This window comes from Microtus ochrogaster, linkage group LG1 (assembly GCF_000317375.1).
Source record: "Microtus ochrogaster isolate Prairie Vole_2 linkage group LG1, MicOch1.0, whole genome shotgun sequence".
In the NCBI taxonomy this organism is placed as follows: domain Eukaryota; kingdom Metazoa; phylum Chordata; class Mammalia; order Rodentia; family Cricetidae; genus Microtus; species Microtus ochrogaster.
In genome coordinates, this window is record NC_022027.1 from 54,967,994 (window position 1) to 54,983,965 (window position 15,972).

Consider the following 15,972-nt stretch of genomic DNA (forward strand, 5'->3'; position numbering starts at 1 on the left):
TAAGAATGGCCAAGATCAAAAACACTGATGACAACTTATGCTGGAGAGGTTGTGGGGTAAAGGGAACACTTTTGCTGGTAGGAATGCAAGCTGGTACAGCCCCTTTGGATGTCAGTGTGGTGATTTCTCAGAAAAGTAGGAAACAACCTTCCTCATGACCCAGTAATACCACTTTTGGGTATATATCCAAAGGATGCTCAACCGTGCCACAAAGACATATGCTCAACTATGTTCATAGCAGCTTTGTTTGTCACAGCCAGAACCTGGAAACAACCTAAATGCCCCTCGACCGAAGAATGGATAAGGAAAATGTACATTTACACAATGGAGTACTACACAGCAGAAAAAATAATGACATTTTGAAATTTGCAGGCAAATGGATAGATCTAGAAAACATCATATTGAGTGAGGTAACCCAGATCCAGAAAGACAAATATCACATGTACTCACTCATAAGTGGCTTTTAGACATAAAGCAAAGAAAACCAGCCTATAATTCATAATCCCAGAGAATCTAGACAACAATGAGAACCCTAAGAGAGACTTACATGGATCTAATGTACATGGGAAGTAGAAAAAGACAAGATCTCCTGAGTAAATTGGGAGCATGGGGATTTGGGGAGAGGGTTGAAGGGGAGGGGAGAGGCAGGGAGGGGAGCAGAGAAAAATGTAGAGCTCAATTAGATAGATAGATAGATAGATAGATAGATAGATAGATAGATAGATAGATAGACAGACAGACAGACACACACATACATACATATACACCAGCTTTCTTATCTCATTCACTGTTGTTTGCAAAGTATTGCAGAAGCACCATGGGATCTACATTTGGGGTGCAAATTCTGATTTAGAAATCAAGAAGTGAGAAGGATTTGGAAGACAACCTCAGTTGGACAGTGAGACCCTGTTTCACAAACCTGAGGCCAGAAGGCACTGATCTCACATTCACCCTGCACCACAGGAAGACAGAGAGGTTGTTCTGAAAGATTCTCACCAGATGGTTGCATGCAAATTTCTCGTACCTTGCCCTTAACAACCTGCAGGTTACCCACTTGTTCCTGCTCCAATTAGTGTCACATGTAAGAAAGTGGAAGTTCTCAAATTCCTCGCTCCAGATGTATAAAGTGCTTGTCGGTGTCTGTCTAGGAGAGGTGACCTCAGAGCTGAGGTTCTGTCTGGAAGGAGGACACAGAGCCTGTGAACAACAGAGCCTCTTCTAATCTTGCTGTGTGTCTGGACCCCCATGCTTTTCTGTACTGGAATTGACTTTACAGACGACAGACTCTGTCTGGGTCTTTTGGGAGTTACTGTTTCATTTCCCTATCAGGTGCAGAAATTTCTCTTCCCCCTTTGTCTTCTCACCCAGGGAAAGCAGGTATTCCGGTTTCCCTGTCTTTGCAAATTTCAAAGTAACTAGCGTGTACAGCCAGGTCAGTGTTCTCAAACACAAACTCCTGTGGCCACTGAGCCTTCCTTCTTAGTGTTTGGGGCAGATCAGAAGACCTGTTGAGTGTCTCAGGAGTTCATTGGCCAGATAGAACCTCTGACCAACAACAGGATGTACGGGCAACCTCTGAGCAGGTTCCTGAGTGAAGCCTTAACTGTTTGATAGATGCTAATCCACATGACAACGCACCATAGCAAGCAAAACACGAAACTTTTCTGAAGGTTGTCAAAGGATAATTTTTTAAAAAATTGAAACATGACTTTTCTGCGAGGTGGTCATGCCATCAATTTGCCTAACTAATGAGTGGGAGGGAGCCAGGAGGATGGCAAAGCTGCTTCCCAGAGTACTCAAGGAGTTTCTTTTTAAAAGAGTGGAGAGATGGCTCAGCTGTTAAGAACACTCGCTGCTCTTGCAGGGGTTTGGAGTTTGATTCTCTGCACGCGTACTAGTTGGCTTACAACCCCGTAGCTCCAGTTCCAGGGGATCTGACATCTCTTCTCTCCCCTCTGAAGGCAGCTTACACACGTAACACATGTAAAATATATGCAAATCATTTTTAAAAAGAATGTTAAAATAACATTGCCCAGTTAGATCTTTGACTAGGAAATGTGTTTCAAAGAAACAAATGTTACTATGTGTTTTTCTTCTGGACACAAGTATCCCTATGGAGTTTAGCTAGAACTAATCAGAAAATCAAAACGAGCCACACTTTAAGTCACCCTGAGTAGGCTGGTTAAATCACCCTTTGGTAGCTCACTAAAAGGATCTCTTCTGTTCACGCTTTGCTTCATTCTGAATTTTGATATTTTCAAAAGCACACACTTACTCATCTTATGCTTTATTCAGAGGACCTTAGTTGTCTCTGTAATATGATAGACATTTATGCTGGGTCAAAATGAGACACTGGCCTTGGCAGTCCTCAGGCTTAAACCATGGGAGAGAAATTTAAGGTCCGTCACTTCATTTCTACACTGACATTGCTTGCACAATCCTATACCAATTCCACTCTGAGGACGTGCTCCCACCCAACCCCGGGCTCAGCCAGTTCCTAAGCCTGCTCCCGGTTGACACACTCAGTCATCTTAAGCCCTGTAGACGAGAGACTTTTCAAATGGCCTTTAGACTCCACACTGCAGTGCTCAAACTGTAACATCCCAGCCTTGAGGCTAATAACCACGGCTCCACTTAAGGCGAGTCCACCTGGAGCTTCTCGCAACCCCACAAGATGCAGTGACAAAGCTCACACACTCACGTGGTCTGGGTCTGTGGCCTGCTTCTGCACAGTCCACCTCAGACCTGGCTTTGCATTTTCCAAAGCAGTATATACCAATGGAACATATGGCCACGGTATTTGCTGTCCATCTCTGCCTTTATAGAAAAAAGTGCCTGTTCTCTGAGTTTAAGAAAGTAAATGGATAACTTATTTGCAATATTTTTCAAAATGTTATTACTTGCTACAAAGAGAAAGCTCTCTCAGAATTCAAAAGTTGGCTTATTTATTATTTATTTATTGCTTTGGAGAAATGAACCACTGACTGAGCAACATTTCAACTCCAAAGACTTGCTTTGGGTAAGACTACATATAGTTTTTTCGAGAGAGGGTTTCTCTGTGTATCTTTGGCTGCCCAGGAACTCACTCCATAGACCAGGCTGGCCTCGAACTCAGAGAGATCCGCCTGCCTCTGCCTCCCGAGTGACGTCTGACTGGATAAGAATATTTTGTGGAAAATGACATTTGTGAAAGACTGTTAGCTTTGACATTGAAAGAGAAAGAAAGCTTACTAGCTCGCTTGTCAGCTGGTCACCTCTGGGTGTAACTACCTGTGCAGAATATGCCTTTGCGCCGTTGATGTTCATAAGCATTAAACACTTAAGCATTTCGCTAGGGATACTGATTTCTTCTGGGAGGAGGCTGTAAGTAGCACCATGCACATAAGTTTAGGCAGGTTTTTCTTCTACAATGCAGTATAATAGACTACTTACTGTTTTGAGGCAGGGGTTTTACACTGTAGCTTAATCATACTGGCCTTGAACTTGCGTTGATCTGTGTATCAACATACTTCTCCATTGCTGTGATAAAACACTGGCCAAAACCAACTTGGGGAGGGAAGGGCTTAAGGACAGTTTATAGGTGGTAGTCTGGTATTGAGGGAATCAGAAACTAAAGCAGAAGCATGAGGAGTGCTCCCTGTTGGCTTGCCACCCCCGACTTGATCAGCTGCCTTCCCGTAGAACCCAGGGCTGGTACCACTTACAGGTTGGAGCCCTCCCCCATCAATTATTCACCAGGAAATCTCCCAAAGACATGCCCACAGTTCAGTCTTATGGAGACAATCTTTCGATTGAGGCACCCTCTTCCCAGGAGACTCTAGTTTCTGTCAAGTTGATAAAAACCAACACAGTCCTCCTCCTTCTGCCTCTAGGTGCTGGGATTGCAGGCATGTGTTCCCACAGTGAGTGAAGCTGGTGCTTTGTGCACGCTAAGCAAACACGCTGCTAACTGAGCCCCACCCACCCTTGCTCTCCACTCTGTTTCCCCAGCATTGCATTTTTCTGTGCACTCATTATTATGATATTTGTGTTTCATCTAGTCATGCTCGAATGTGTCTCATTTCATTTGGTGCAATTATAAGAAAATACCAGAATCTGGGGAATTCATAATGAGCAGAAATTCCCTGACTCACAGTATGGAGTGTGAAGTCTATCGGGACACTGCTATCCGGGGAGGATCTCTTTGCTGTGCCATGCTGCGAGGCGGGGTAGGAGAGCAACGAGGACAGGAGAGAGAACCCATACAAATGACCATAGGCTCGCCCCAGACATGATATCCCTTCGCTTATGAGAAGGAACCCTATGACAGAAACCCTTTTAAATTGTGACCAATGCCCTGACAGCAATTGAATTTCAACACAAGCCCAGACAGACAAACCTTCAGGCCACACAAGCATGAGGAAGCTGTTTGAGAGGTCTGTGTGAACGGCAGGAGCAGTCCACCGGAGGCCTTCACAGTCCATGCTCGGGTCACAAGCAGCCTTCTCTTATTTGACCTCCGGTTTGATGTCATTGCTGGAGGGGTCTGACTCCTTGCCTTCCTGAGTCACCCTTATCCTCACACAGCTGGAAAGGGTGAGTGGGGGGAGGGGAGGAAGAATACCGCTGAGATATTTTCATACGTGGCTCTATTTTATCAGTGGGATGGGATTAGACCTTGGGCGTCTTGTCAAGTATTTAATGAATATTCTCAGGCTTCTGTCCATCGGTGCCTCCTTTGTTATGGGAAAAATACTCTGCATGTTCCGGAAGTCTGTGAGCAGAGCTCCAAGCATTGAGCTGGAAGGACCAAATGTCATATACTGTCTTTTATACTCTAGCTCTGAGGAGCATGTAGAGCCGGTCCGATGGCTCAGTGGGTAAAGGCACTTGCTGCCGAGCCTCATGCCTTAACTTCAATCGGAGAAAACGGATATTTGAAAGTTGTTCTCTGAGCCCCCTCGTGTGCAGTGACAGGTATACACCCCACTCCACGCACATAAATTAATAAACTTAGTAAAAGCATGTGAAGTTCACAATCTTGTCTACATCCTTGATGGTTTTAATAGAAAATTTCTTTTAAAGCCAAAAATCATTGAAAAAAATTTGTCCCGAGTCTGCCCTGTGGATCCTTCCCTCATCCTCCTTCTTCTTTGGGAGAAACACTGTCCATGTCAGTTAGCGAAGCTCAGATGATCTCAGAGGAACTTTCCACCTCACCCCACATTGTTGTGATGTAAAGAAAAAGAATATTGATTTTTTTCTCCCTTATAATACTCTAGACATGATCACATGACATCTAACGCTTGTCTTGCTTATGTCTTAATGTTCTGCTTTGCTGATGTATCCCTAGCTTGTCAAATTGAAGGTAGTTACTCCTGTCTGTATCATGTAAGAAATAGGGACAAGGGTTTGAGGAAGGGGAGTTGCTTTGCTTTGGCAGCTGAGCCCATCATTTCCATGTACATGATGTTAACACTGAGTCGTCACGTGCCCTTACCCACCCACAAGGAACACCAACTTCCCCATGTTAGAGAAATGAACTGATCCGCATAGTGAAAGCCCACAGCTTCAACCACTCCTAGGGAGCACAGATTTAGCTTCCAGAAAAGTGGTCTTCAGGGAACATACCAATCCTATAAAGCATAGCTGATGACACCTCGTAGACCCCAAAGGTGCAGCTCCGCTCTCGAATTGTGTTCTCAAAGTGGTCTAACCACCCGAAAAATATGGAATGGGGTTGGCCCTTGTTGTCTGCCTGACAGTTTCAGACGTGTGTAGTGTATTGTGTGTGATATGTTCACACCACTACCTGCTTGTGTCCCCCTTCTTTTGCCTGTGAACTCCTTCTACCTGTTCCTCTATTGGCCTCACCACTAGAGAAAATGACAGTCTTGCCTTCAAATCCTTGGAAAGGGATGGATCATTCATCCATGATGACAAGAAAGGGCATAGTCTTATGCAGGTGTCCGTAGCTGCTGTGTGTGTGGTTGCAATGACAATGTCATATGCAGAAGGCAGCATGTCATGACCCTGGCTCATCTCCACTTTTTAAATTCCTCTGTTGTCCCATCATCTGTCGTGTTTCTTAGGCCTTGAGGGGCAGTACTGTAGATGTCCTATTAGGAACACTCATCCGTCTCTAATCCACAGCACTTTGCCCAGACAATCTGCCTTAGCTGTCACCCTCTGTAGAAGGGGGCGCATGAGTTACTTTATGGGGATAGACGTAACATATTTAGGAGGCAGTTTAACAGCATGGCCTTTTAGGGAAATGGCGGCAATGTGTTCTCTACGCATGGACCCTCATTCCTAAGGAACTCTTCAGTTGATATTATTGTTGGTTTGGGCTACGGAAGCTTCTTGGAAACTTTGGGCCTTGCATGTTCCAGAGATACCCCATGCTGAGTAAGCACCAGGAGGCACAGAAACTAGAGACCCCAGACTGCTCATTTGCTGCCTCTGGATGGAGGCAGACTGATGTTCATGGGGTTTGACTGGCACATATGGATTAGAGGTGGATAATTTGAACACTTTGACTCAACTTGAGGCAGAGGGAAATTCCACAGTGTAAATGTTTGAAAGAAGACCCCACCAATTGGCTGTTCTTACAGGTACTTTCCGTGAGCAGCTGGTAAAGGGGCACAAACAGTAAGTGTTCCAGAAGATTCTAAGATAGAGGCTTTGATTTTCTTAAGTCAATATTGGTAACTGTTACATTTAAAGACACTTGTTACATTTATTGCCAACACTTTTTTTTCCTAGTGGCGCATAATTTGAAGAGGTTGAAAACTACCCATTAAAGCCCTACTGCAAGCCTAGATCTTCCTGAATAAGGCTTACATTGTAACTACTATACAGAACAGAGCGTGTTGAGCAAAATGGAGTAGAGATGACGTACATTTGTTTTTATTTCTTTAGATGAATGTGGCTGCTTATGACTAAACTTAGAATTCTGGAACTGCGGATGCTCAGTGGAGTAACATATACATATAAGGTAATACCAGGAGTATATTTTCTATCAGTTTCACTGTTGACATAGATTGTTCTAAATGAAGGGCTTCTTACAAGGCTTCATGTACAAAACAACTGTACTTACTTAGTTCAGAGAGAGCAGAATTTTCACACATTGCCTTTGAGCCTCTGGATTCAATGTTGTTTGGTACCCGAAAGCCTGTCACGTCTTTTAAGGTGTATCTTCAGTAATCAACCGCCATTGTGTCTGGGAAGGTACTTATATGATCATAGTTTGCTTCTTCAAAATTTGCTGATGGGTTTCCATTTTAATATCAGAGAAGAAAATTAGACCTAAATGGAGCAATGCCTATTAATGTATATTGTAATATTGTAAGCCATTATTAGCTTTTTGGGTTTTGGTGGTAGTGAGTTGTTCTTTTGAGTATTCCAGCCCGGCCTCGAACACAGGGCATAGCTAAGGATGACCTTGAATTCATGATCTTCCTACCTCCACCTTCCCACACTCTGGGATTACAGGTTTGGGTGAACCACACCCAGTTTAGGAAGTGCTGGTCTGGATCCCAGAGTTTCCTACTTGCTAAGCAAGCACTCTACTAGCTGAGACACGCCCTCAAGAATATTTTATAAGTCAAAACAGTATTTTGGGGGAGGCAATAAGGTATGTCCGTGGTGCCAAGGAGCAAGTATCTCTTTAGGGCCGGCCCCTCAGGAATGTAGTGTATACCCGTGGTTGTCTTTACATTCCCTCAGCGAGAGGTTTTTAATTGAAATATACCATGCTTCCATAAAAACCCCGCGTCCAGGCAGAACTATAATAGACACCTTATATGAGGAGAGCGTGAAGCCTGAGAACACAGGTTTTCCTTGATGGCCTTGGCTGCCCTGTCGTTTGGCTTAACCAGCATTTCTGGTAAGGGACTTGTTTTGAGTCTCGGGATTCGTTCGCTCTGAGGTTTTGTTTCCGCCAGACCTCTTCCTGTTGACATTCTCACTGAATCAGAGTCGCTTGTGTGGCATCATAAGCAAGATTAAGTACAGTATCTACGGCTCTGATATATTAATTAATCTATTTGGGTGTGTTTGCTTGGAAACCTGGAAGGGAGCCTGTTTTAAAATATGTTTTGTTTTTAGAATGTCATCTGAAAAGAACCGGTGAGTTCTTTGTCTTGAGAAAATTTTCAAATAGTCTTTCTGCTTTTTTCAACATGCCAATCTCTGTGGCATTTTATTTAGGAGCGGCAAGGGTGGCAGGGTCACCGTGACTTAAAAACATACATCCATGTCCTTATTCTAAGAAAGATTCTTCCAAGTGCCATCCAGTTTAATATTGAGCTCATCCACGGGCAACACTGAGGAAATCCTCATTTTTCCCCTAAAATGAAACAGTTGATTTGAAAACTAAACCTGTGTGCCGCTACTTCTTGTGTTACATGTTATGACAAATATTTAATATAAATATGCATATGGGCTGTCTGCTCACAGAATGGACTTGCTGAGTGGAGTGGAGTCTACCTTTACATTCTGTGATGTTATTAACCACCCAAGAGGCTAGAGAGCTACAAGATTGAGAAACCAGTGAGAGAGGAAACAAAGTATCTCTGACATTGTCAGCTCCTAGGAAATGCAAGGTAGCTACAGCATCCATCTTAGTAGACAGCACCCAATGAGCTAATAGAAGACCATGAGGGGTGAATAGGATGAAATTATGCTCTGTGCTTATATGAAAATGTCACAGTGAAACTCATTTGGTACAATTAATAAATGTTCATTTAGCATCCCTTTTGAAGTGGGGCAGAATTAACAAGTGGGAGAAGAAAGAACATCCTTTCTTGATTGATGAATTCCTTCCAGAGATCAGGAAGAAAAACAGTGTTATCTTTAGAGTATAACATTCACGGTACCATAAACAGGCTCCCTGGGTGACGTTCAGGACCCTACTTAGCTGTCACATCCAGGCAAAATGGGTAACTCTCTAAAATCTTCATTTCTCCCAAACACATAGGCTTGTAGGACCTCGAGCCTTGGGATAGTGAGGAGTTAAACATGGAGCCCACATGAAATGCCTGCTCCTTCCTGGTGCACTGGAAGCCATAGTTTGTGTCCCAGAGTTCTCCGTTATGCATAGAGGGAGCTTTGTTAAGACCAGTATTGTTAGTTTCCAATTATCAAGCAAACAGAGATCCCATCAGTACTACAGCTTTTATGTTCAGAGCACTGTCCACATTCAGAAGGTATTTGAGAAGGCCAAACCATGGGTGCACACATACAGTTCTGTCATATAAACCGTTATTCCCAGACAACTAGCAGGAGTACCCGAGTGAGCACTCAGTCTTTGCCCTTAGTATTCACAGTGTGGGAGGAGAGGTAGATGCAGATATAAAAAACCCAAGCACTGAAGGAGAGACCAGAGCAGGTAGGAAAGTCTTGGTCTTGGGTTGTATGCGGAAACACTCAACCGTGGACTTTCAAAGGAGGGTTATGGCCCAAGCTCTGGCCCAAGCTCCCTTCAGTTATTACTTAGGCAGCCTGCTTTTCCCCAAGGCCGAGTGCATGGGGGAGTCTGTCCATCCTGATGTAGTGTGAAGGAAAATATGAGCTAAAGACAGGATATTAAAACACAAGGACTGGCCAGGCATAGTGGCATTTGCCTTTAATCCCAGCACTTGGAAGGCTAAGGTAAGGGGTCTTTTGTTCAAGGCCAACCTGGTTTACCTGGCAAGTTCCAGACCAGCCAGAGCTACACAGTGAGACCTGTCTCAAAATAAATGAATAAAATACAGGGACTAAGGCTGTAACTCTGAGGTATAGCATGTGTTTAGCATGTTCAAGGACTTCTTCAGTTCCCTAGCAATCGATCAATCACGAGTACTAAAGCAAGAAAACTACCTTTGTGAGGGCAGCTGTAGCTCTGGCTATCTGTCTCCAGACCTTATCGGATGTGTTTCTTTACTTTTTAAGATGTTTCTAGGAAAACAGGTCCTAATCTAGGATTGCATAAAAATACCTCATGCCTGGGTCCCACACTTGGGGCTCTAGTCTTGACTCGTTCAGGAAATGAGGTCTTAAAGGCTTTCTGAATGGCCCTGCTGTGGCCAAAGTTGAGGGATCCCCACACCTGCTTGGGTTTTATTTCCCCCAGGATTTTGTAGTAAATCCTTCAAATGCTAGCGCAGCTAGGATTAGCAATAGGTTCTCCACGGGGCAGTGCCCAGCACACACTTACACAGATGTACTCAATCATAAAACACTGTTCGTGTTTCAGAAGTGACTCCCAAAGGATCCGAACTCCCTAGCAGGGCACCAGAAGCCTTTTCTATACAGCACCCGTCTTTCATGTTATCATGGGATAGCCAACCCATAGGCTTTTGGTAGATTCCTTTTTATTGTTTGTCTTGAGAAAGTGTTTCATTATGTAGCCCTGGCTGGCCTGGCTCAAACTCAAAAAGCATTTGTACTTGGTCCTGGAATGTACTCTTGTCTGCTCTCAACCTCCTGAGTGCTAGGATTAAAGGCAGGACTACCGCGCCTGGCTGCCGTTCTAACTGGGACAGGGTGTATTCTCACTATAGTATTGACCTGCAGTTCTGATGCCGAGTAACTGAGCTTTTTCCATAGGTTTATTGTTCGTTCTGTCTTTTGGAAACTGATCATTCATTTCATTAGTCCATTTTATTGGTCTGGTTGTTTGATTTCTTGTTTAGCTTTTTTGTGTTCTTTGTATATTCTAGATACTAATCTGTCAGATGTATAAGCAGAGATTTTCTCTCATTCTATAGACTTCTTCAGGTGACTGTTTCTTTTAGTTTGATGAGGTCCCGTTTACCTGGAGTCCGATTGAGAGGCCCTTGCAGTGTTTTTCTGACTTTTCCTCTAACAGTCTCTGAGTTTTGTTCTAGAATCTGTCATGCATGCCGCTTAACCACCAGTCCTTCCTAAATTTCTCCTTTGACAGATGGGATCCTGGTGCCATGCACCGCTCCAAAGCTTTGTATTTGCATGCGCTGGAGTGTACATATGCACTAATAGGCCTTTGATGTGTCTGTTAGCCATCCGTATCCCCTTACTTGCTTTCTCTTCCGTGGCATTTCTACACGCTATTTCTGCTTCTTGAACTGTTTGATTAACGTGTGACTCAGGTAGAGGCTGTTCTGAATGCTTGGCGCAAAAATAACTTCCAAATTAAGCATTTAAAAAAAATCTCTGATTTAGTGGGAATTCAAGTTAGAGAGGACAGAAAAGGAAACATATATTCACACACACACACACAGACACACACACACACACAGACACACACACACATGCATTCAGCTTTGATAACTGTTGTGGAAGGGGAGAGGAAAGGTGGACTGTGAGGTTTAGTGTTAAATCAGCTTTGCAGTGTTATTGTCCAAACAAGAGGTAGTGATGGCAGACACCACCATGGTGCTGACAGAGGGGCCTAAAAGGTGGTTGAGATCTGGGTCAGATTCCATAAGCACTGAAGAAGGTGAGAGGCAGAACATTACAGACTCCAGAGAGAGGAATGCCGGACAGGGGTGTGTCAGGGACAAAGGTCCCGAGACAGGGACGGGTGTGGAATGTTTAGGGACATCTAGAAAGGCCGGCATGGCTAGAGCAGATAAAATGAGCAGGCCAGAGGTCGCTAGCAGAAGACAGGACTGTAGGATTTTTGTGCAGCTTTTGACCTTTCTCCTGAGTGAGATGGAGAGTTGTCGGAGGGTTTGGCTCACAGGAAAAACCTGGTATTTTAAGAGTATGGTGGTTTGAAAGAAAATGGTCCCTAAAGGGCGTGGCATTATTAGGTGTGGCTGTGCTGAAGTGGATGTGGTCTTGTTGGAAGAAGTGTGTCGCTGGGTAGGCAGGCTTTGAGGTCTCATATATGCCCAAGCCACACCCAATGAGACAGACCACTTCCTGTTGCCTGCAAGATGGAGAACTTTCAGCTACCTCTCCAGCTCCATGTCGGCCTGCACACTGCCATGTCCCACCATGATCATAATGGACTGAACCTCTGAACTGTAAGCTGCTTCCTTAGTTAAATGTTTCCCTTGTAAGAGTTGCCGTGGTCACGGTATCTCTTCACAGCAATAGAAACCCTGACTCAGAAAGTTTCCTTCCAGCTGCTCAGGGGAGAGCAATCTATAGTAGAATCAGGGAAATCGATTAAGGGGCTCCTGCCGTCATCCAGTCACACCGTTATGAGTGGAGATTGGTCAGAAACAGAGACTCAGGGTGTAGACCAGGGGTTCAGGGCTTCTGTGGAATGTATTACCAAAGGTGGAGATGGCGAAGGTAGTATGTAAATGGTTAGTGCATACACACACACACACACACACACACACACACACACACACAATTTTCTCACATTCTTCTTTAAGAGAGCAGCCTTCCACACTCTGGTGAGGAACCCACCCATTGCTAGTTACATAAGTAGTTACCTTTATGTCACCTGTCTCTTGAAAGAGCATCATCAGTGTGAGCCTGCTCCTGTGTCACCCCCATGAAGTTGTCACACTCTGCTGTTTCTCTGTCCCTGTTCATTGCTGGCCATGTATCTTTAGGAATTTGTGGCCTAGGATAACCCAGTCCAAGAGCGCCTCTTGCCTTACCCCTCCCCTTCCTCCCCCGCCCCCCGGCTCCTTGAAGAAGACAAAAGGTTTTGTGTTTTTAGATTTCCACCCACACGCACACATCTTGATGGCCTCTTACACACCTGCGCTGCCGTTCAACGCCTTGGCAAAGCGCAGTGTCCTGAGAAACGCTGATCAGTGCGGAGGAGCTCATGGTTCTCTTCTCAAAACCAAGTCCACCTAACTAAATTCTGGAGTCAAATGAATGTTTCTTGTATGCGTGTTTTGTGGAGATTATTTGTTTGCATTTTATGTTTGACTGCCTGGTGTCCAGAGAGGACATCACATCCTCTGGATCTGGACTTTCATGCAGGTGGTTGTGAGACTGGGGGGGGGGGGGGCTCTGCAAGAGCAGCGAGGTGCTGAGGACTGACCTTCTCTGCAGCTCTTCTGCTCTGCATTTCTGACCACCGAGAGAATTTCCAGTCGTGTGTACACTGGTTTTCACTCATTCTTTCTCAGTGGTTGTCTGCCTAGGGCGTGGATGTGCCAGAGGCCGTGCTGGGCATTAGAAGGAAGGAGGCCCCTGATCCCTAAGGAGTTTACCTCGCATAGAGGAGACAGACCAAACACACAACACGGGTGGGGACGATCATGCTGTGAAGTGAGCGTGATGATGGGAGGGTTTGGAGGGTCGGAATCACGTGCTGCTGTCCAAGGGTCAGCACTAGTGTGTGTGTATGCAATGTGCACACATGTGTGGCATATGTTTTTATGGTTTGTACATATGTATGTAGAAGTATGCATGCATGTGCACGTAGAAACCACAGGTTGATGTTGGGTGTTTTTCTCGGCTGTTCTTTCTTCTTTGAGAAAGGGTCTCTCACTGAACATGGAGCTCACCGAGGCTGCGACCCTGGCTGGCCCACAAACCCCAGAGCGTCTTTCTGTTTCCCAGCTCCCCAGGCTGGAGTTGTCAGAGTGTACAGCTATGCCTGGCTTTCACGTGGTTGCTCGGGATTGAAACTTAGGTCCTCATGCTTGTATAGCGTGAGCCATCTTCCAGCCTCTAGCGTTCATATTTTCAAGAGGGCCAGCTAAAAAAAAATCTCCAAAAGTGGCATTCATGCAAAGGCAAGAAGGAAGTTAGAGAAAATATTCGTGCCCATATCTGGAGCAAAATGTTCTTTGTTTCAGGAAGTCCTTAGACAGCTTTCCTGTCTGTGTATGCCCTAAGTGGTTTTATCCTGTCCCCTGGTAACAGTTCATATGTCCTAATCACTCCTGAGTTTGTTCTGCTAGCCAAGACTTTTGGACTCTGGTCTGGTGTATCCAACTGTTTACGAAGCCCCTCCACTTGGACACCTAACTTACATTGCCTTAACCAAGTCCCCATGTGCTCCTCTGCTGACGAGCTCTTCCTGTAGACTAAGGCTTCTTTATTCCCTTCAATTTTACAAAAATGAGTAAAAACCTTGGACTTGTCTTGACTTTGCCAAACACCGTGTCAAACCCTTCAACTAGAGCCCGGGTTCTATATATTGGGACAAATTTAAGAGGGAAACTTGGAGCACCTAGATCTAAAAATTGAGTTCAGATAGAAATCTGAGCAATGATAGAGGCGCCTGCAGGGAAATAAATGTTTAATAAAATAATGGAAGCCAAAGCCAAGGGTGTGTGAGCCTGGGACTCCTACATGTGTCCCCCGCAGAGAGGTCGGCTCTGTGCGTTGCTATGGCATTTCCACCATTACTAAGGGCAGGATGGAGGCCATGCATTAGAAAGAGGTTTTCAGTACTCATGGAATATTATACATAAAATATACCTAAAGTGTTTCCTGCCTTTCGAAATATTTTAAGAAGAGCAGAAAGGGGCCAAAATAGTCATTATATTTTGTTTTAAGATTGAACCTTCAAACTAGTCTTCAAAAACCAACCATTTTTTTGTGAGCGTATCTGCAATAAAGCAGAAACTTAGCTGAAACATGAAGGAAGCAAGATCCTGGTAATTTTCCTGGGGCGAGAGATGGTTAACAAGTAGCCAAAGCAAATTAATTTGCACAAGAACAATGAAGGGGAAGTAAGTAGTTGGTGTCTTTCTATTTTAACTTGGTGTAAGTTTCCCAGTATTCAATTCTCTGTACGGAAGGTTCTTGCTGTTTTGCCACACCGAGTTCCTGGAAGTCACATCCAGATCCCCCTCTTAGGAGACTGTGTCTGGGAACCACATTCTCCACCCAAGGGTTTAGCTTCAAACAGAGGCGGTGTAACTGAGTGTAATGTATTAATGGAAGTGGTCCTGTAGCACTGTCTGTAAATCTCCGCTTTTCTAGCTCCCAGTGACTGACAGGTCGGTTCCATACTAGTGGCTGTGTGGACAGAAGCTGGGTCCTCAGAACCTCCACCAAGCTCTTCCCTTAGATAGCATCTCTCTGAGTACAGAGCCAAGGGCATTGTGTTCAGCTCACAAACATGATTACCACGAATACAATCCTGAGAGAGCTCGCTTCCCGAATGAAACAATTCTACTTGTGACGTGTGATGAGCTTGGATGTTGGACTCCAACAGATTGGAGTTGGGGGTTTTGCTCTGCCGTTCACAGACTTTTCTAACGTTGGGGAAACTAACTTGTGTGTAGGTTTCATCTTCTGTAGAGCAAGCCAGTGCTCTCTGACAGACTTAACGTAGAGTAAAAAAGACAATGCTTGGCAGATACTGTGTTCGTGCCTGGCACATTATCAGTTGTCAGATCTGCCTTTCTTGTTTAACAAAAACGAGAAATTTTATTCGAAGGGTTTTGTTTGTATTTATTCTTAGATAACCTCTTTATATTAATACTAACCTTTCTTACAATAGCCACAATATGGAAATAACCTATCAAGAGATGAATATATCGTGTGTGTGTGTGTGTGTGAACTTGTTAGTTTAATTGAGGCTGCTTATGGGGCTAAGAGAAAAGGAATTTACGGGAGCAGGGACAGCTTACTGGTTATACCATTGAAGAAAATGTCTTTCTCTCCTCCAGATACAGTTAGATCCTCAGGGAAGGGTGGGGCCCTGTGAGCTCTCTCTAGAAAAAAAAAGTGTCCACCAGCAACGGGCTGCTTTTCAGCTTCCAAAAGTTAGTTCTTCAGTATGTGATGGCCCCGATAAGCCCTGAAAATGTCATGTTAAGAGAAACAGGTCAATCACACAGTGACATGCTATGTTCTCCACCTGCTTGGCACAGCTACACTAATCAGAGGGTTTCGAGCAGAAAGGATAAGTGGCGGCTACTGATCTCAGTGTCTTAGTTCCTTTTCTGTTGCTGTGGTAGGACACCGTGACCAAGGCAACTGACAGAAGCCAGTGTATTTGGTGGTTACAGTTTCAGAAGGGAAGTCCAGGGACAATATGCTGGAGATACAGTTGCGAGCTCACAGGAAGAAGAGGCATGGTGGGAATGG

General features: G+C 44.6%; 1 protein-coding gene across 2 annotated transcripts in view; it reads left to right on the forward strand.

The window, feature by feature from the left end:
- Positions 1-15,972, forward strand: part of Lrrc8c (leucine rich repeat containing 8 VRAC subunit C) — an 81,854-nt gene that overhangs the window by 17,357 nt on the left and 48,525 nt on the right. Inside the window, exon 2 of one of the 2 annotated variants that reach the window (XM_026785175.1) lies at positions 6,901-6,976. The exons of the other annotated variant lie outside the window; for it this stretch is intronic. The gene's annotated coding sequence lies outside the window, so the exon portion shown is untranslated. The remainder of the gene's footprint in view (positions 1-6,900; positions 6,977-15,972) is intronic. 2 annotated transcript variants of the gene reach the window in all.